The 5000-nt window shown below is 52.1% G+C and overlaps 1 protein-coding gene across 6 annotated transcripts in view; it reads right to left on the reverse strand.

Moving 5' to 3' along the window:
• Positions 1-5000, reverse strand: part of LOC128689750 (uncharacterized) — a 91607-nt gene that overhangs the window by 49668 nt on the left and 36939 nt on the right. The window lies entirely within an intron of this gene.

The following is a 5000-nucleotide window of genomic DNA, read 5'->3' on the forward strand; positions in this document are numbered from 1 at the left end:
TCTCATCAACTTCACATTATCTGCAATCTACCCATCCCTCTCTCTCTTGTCTTACTGCTGTCACCCTGTCATAGAACTCCAGTAGGTTTGTGACACAGGATTTCCCGTGCTGGCTGTCGTTGATAAGCTCATTCTTTTCTAGGTGTTCCACCACTCTTCTCTTGATAACCTTCTCCATGACTTTGCATACTATACACGTCAGTGACACTGGTCTGTAGTTTAATGCTTCGTGTCTGTCTCCTTTTTTAAAATTTGGGACTACATTTGCTGTCTTCCATACCTCAGGTAGTAGGCCTGTTTCTATAGATGTGTTAAAGATTGTTGTTAGTGGTACACATAGCACCTCTGCTCCCTCTCTCAGAACCCATGGAGAGACGTTATCTGGCCCCATCGCCTTTGAGGCATCTAGCACGCTTAGCAGCCTCTTCACGTCTTCCTCGGTTTTATGTATTTTGTCCAACACTTAATGGTGTACCCCACCTCTCCGTCTTTCTGGAATCCCTTCTGTCTCGTCTGTGAACACTTCTTTGAATCTCATGTTGAGCTCCTCACATCGCAATCGTTTCTTGTGATCTCCCCTCCTTCCTTCCTCAGCCTGATTACCTTGTCCTTGATTGTTGTTTTCCTCCTGATGTGGCTGTACAACAGGCTCAGATTTGGCTTTAACTATGTCATTTTCGTATTGTCGCTGGGCCTCCCTTCTTACCTGTGCATATTCATTTCTGGTTCTACGACTGCTCTCCTTATTTTCCTGGGTCCTTTACCTACTATGCGTCTTCCATTCTCTATCACACTTGGTTTTGGCCTCTCTATACCTTTGGGTGAACCCAGGGCTCAGCCTGGCATTACTCAAGGTGAATACTAGGTCTAGTCTTGCTAGTTCAACCTCTTCGTTCTCTCTGGTAGTGTGCCTTACGTGTTGGTACATGAGGTTTTCTAGTATCACCTCCATCATCTTAACCATACCTGGAGGTTATTCCGGGGATCAACGCCCCCGCTGCCCGGTCCATGACCAGGCCTCCCGATGGATCAGGGCCTGATCAACTAGGCTGTTACTGCTGGCCGCACGCAGTCCAACGTACAAGCCACAGCCCGGCTGATCCGGCACTGACTTTAGGTATCTGTCCAGCTCTCTCTTGAAGGCAGCCAGGGGTTTATTGGCAATTCCCCTAATGCTTGATGGGAGACTGTTAAACAGTTTTGGGCCCCGGACACTTATGGTGTTTTCCCTTAGTGTACCAATGGCGCCCCTACTTTTTATTGGGGGCATTTTGCATCGCCTGCCCAGTCTTTTACTTTCGTAGGGAGTGATTTCTGTGTGCAGATTTGGGACCATTCCTTCCAAGATTTTCCAAGTGTAGATTATGATATATCTCTCCCTCCTGCATTCCAACGAGTACAAGTCAAGTGCTTCCAAGCGTTCCCAGTAGTTAAGGTGCTTGACAGAACTTATACGTGCAGTAAAGGATCTCTGTACACCCTCTAGATCTGCGATTTCACCTGCTTTGAATGGAGATGTTAATGTACAGCAGTATTCCAGCCTAGAGAGAACAAGTGATTTGAAAAGGATCATCATGGGCTTGGCATCTCTCGTTTTGAAAGTTCTCATTATCCATCCTATCATTTTCTTTGCACGTGCGATCGTGGCACTGTTGTGATCCTTGAAAGTGAGATCCTCAGACATTACTACTCCCAGGTCCCTTACATTAGTTTTCCGCTCTATTGTATGGCCGGAGTCAGTAGTATACTCTGTTCTAGTTATTATCTCCTCCAGTTTTCCATAACGGAGTAGTTGGAATTTGTCCTCATTGAACATCATATTGTTTACCGTTGCCCATTGGAAAACTTTGTTTATATCTTCTTGGAGATTAACCGCGTCCTCAGCAGATGACAGCCTCGTGCAGATCCTAGTATCATCCGCAAAGGATGATACGGTGCTGTGGTGTATATCTCTGTTTATGTCTGATATGAGGATAAGGAATAAGATGGGGGCGAGTACTGTGCCTTGTGGAACAGAGCTCTTCACTATGGCAGCCTCCGATTTAACTCTGTTGACCACTACTCTTTGTGTTCGATTTGTTAGGAAGTTGAAGATCCGTCTCCCCACTTTCCCAGTTATTCCTTTAGCACGTATTTTATGGGCTATTACGCCATGATCGCATTTGTCAAATGCTTTTGCAAAGTCTGTGTATATTACATCTGCATTCTGATTTTCTTCCAGTGCATCCAAGGCCATGTCATAGTGATCCAGTAGTTGTGAGAGGCAGGAGCGACCTGCCCTGAACTCATGTTGCCCTGGATTGTGCAGATTTTGGGAATCCAGGTGATTTGTAATCCTGCTTCTTAGTACTCTTTCAAAGATTTTTATGATGTGGGACGTCAGAGCTATTGGTCTATAGTTCTTAGCTAATGCTTTGCTGCCACCTTTATGGAGTGGGGCTATATCCGTTGTTTTAAGTGACTCTGGGCCCCCATGTGGCTCCACGTTCTCCCAGTCGAATTCATTGTGGTTGAAGTCACCCATAAGCAGCAGCAGCTTTGCCCTGCACGCATGAGCCCTTCTGGCCACTTCAGCCAGTGTGTCAACCATCGCTTTATTACTCTCATCATACTCTTGCCTTGGCCTCCTGCTGTTCTGTGGTGAGTTATACATAACTGCGATTACCATCTTGGGACCTCCAGACTGAAATGTTCCTATGACGTAGTCTCTTGCTTCTCCTATGTCTCCTCTCTCCTGCTCATCAAAATCCCATCGGTTTTTGATGTGTGTGTGTGTGTGTGTGGAAGGGGGGGGGGAGTTGGCTACAGGGACCGCGACCTCCGAAAGCTGGCCACAGGGACCGCGACCTCCGGAAGCTGGCCACAGGGACCGGGACCTCCGGCAGCCGGCCACAGAGGCCACGACCTCCGGAAGCTGGCCACAGGGACCACGACCTCCGGAAGCTGGCCACAGGGACCGTGACATCCGGACGCTGGCCACAGAGACCGTGGCATCCGGAAGCTGGCCACGGGGACCGTGACCTCCAGAAGCTGGCCACGGAGACCGTGACCTCCAGAAGCTGCCCACGGGGACCGTGACCCCCGGAAGCTGGCCACGGGGACCGTGACCTCCGGAAGCTGGCCACGGGGACAGTGACCTCCGTAAGCTGGCCACGGGGACCGTGACCTCCGGAAGCTGGCCACGGGGACCGTGACCTCCGGAAGCTGGCCACGGGGACCGTGACCTCCGGAAGCTGGCCAAGGGGACCGTGACCTCCGGAAGCTGGCCACGGGGACCGTGACCTCCGGAAGCTGGCCACGGGGACCGTGACCTCCGGAAGCTGGCCACGGGGACCGTGACCTCCGGAAGCTGGCCACGGGGACCGTGACCTCCGGAAGCTGGCCACGGGGACCGTGACCTCCGGAAGCTGGCCACGGGGACCGTGACCTCCGGAAGCTGGCCATAGGGACAGTGACCTCCGGAAGCTGGCCACAGGGACCGTGACCTCCTGAAGCTGGCCACAGGGATCGTGACCTCTGGAAGCTGACTACGGGGACCGTGACCTCAGAAAGCTGGCCACAGGAACCGTGACCTCCGGAAGCTGGCCACGGGGACCGTGACCTCCGGAAGCTGGCTACAGGGACCGTGACTTCCGGAAGCTGGCCACGGGGACCGTGGCCTCTGGAAGCTGGCCACAAGGACCGTGACTTCTGGAAGCTGGCCACAGGGACCGTGACCTCCGGAAGCTGGCCACAGGGACCGTGACCTCCGGAAGCTGACTACGGGGACCGTGACCTCCGGAAACTGGCCACGGGGACAGTGGCCTCCTGAAGGTGGCCACAAGGCCCGTGATCTCTGGAAGCTGGCCACAAGGCCCGTGACCTCTGGAAGCTGACCACAGCTACTGTGACCTCCCGAAGGTGGCCACAGGGACCGTGACCTCCAGAAGCTGGCCACGGGGACCGTCACCTCAAGAAGCTGGCCACGGGGACAGTGACCTCAGGAAGCTGGCCACGGGGACCGTGGCCTCCGGAAACTGGCCACGGGGACCGTGACCTCCGGAAGCTGGCCACGGGGACCGTGACCTCCGGAAGCTGGCCATAGGGACAGTGACCTCCGGAAGCTGGCCACAGGGACCGTGACCTCCTGAAGCTGGCCACAGGGATCGTGACCTCTGGAAGCTGACTACGGGGATCGTGACCTCAGAAAGCTGGCCACAGGAACCGTGACCTCCGGACGCTGGCCACGGGGACCGTCACCTCAAGAAGCTGGCCACGGGGACAGTGACCTCAGGAAGCTGGCCACGGGGACAGTGACCTCAGGAAGCTGGCCACGGGGACAGTGACCTCAGGAAGCTGGCCACGGGGTCCGTGACATCCGGAAGCTGGCCACAGTGACCGTGACATCCGGAAGCTGGAGGTCACGGGCCTGGAGTAGAACGAGAAGCTAGTAGTAATTTCGGTCCAAGTCGGACCGAAACGTCGTCATAGGCTTCTCTAGAAGTCTGTTCCACATGCAAAACTTCTCAAAAAGGTTCAATGCAACCGTTTTTTTCCTTCGGCAGCCCACCAGAATGGTTCAGGTCCAGTGAGCAATAGAATGAAGATAACTATATTTAATAGTTTAATACTGATATCTGTTAACTTCTAACAAATATATGATGGATATTTTCCAGCTATTTTGTTTTTGATATGTACACTGTCACATTCTTTGCCCTTCAATAACAGAAATCTGAATTGCTATTTACTAAAATTTTTCATCTCCTACAATGATAAATCTTGCATACAGTCAAATGTTAAAGAAATATAGCATTTTTTGTTAAACTCCACCTAGGTGGGTACTTTCGAGTTTTAAAATAGATTAATAACAACCAAGTGAGGAAAAGTGGGTTAGCTACTTGTGTGCCAACCCTGCACTCAAGAGAGGATGGAGGAAGGTATGGCCATTATGTGGAGTTGGGATGGCTGGCTACTTTAAGAAGAGCTGAGGGAATGAAATGGACATTAGGAGAGAGACGGGA

This window comes from Cherax quadricarinatus, chromosome 22 (genome assembly GCF_038502225.1).
Source record: "Cherax quadricarinatus isolate ZL_2023a chromosome 22, ASM3850222v1, whole genome shotgun sequence".
Lineage (NCBI taxonomy): Eukaryota > Metazoa > Arthropoda > Malacostraca > Decapoda > Parastacidae > Cherax > Cherax quadricarinatus.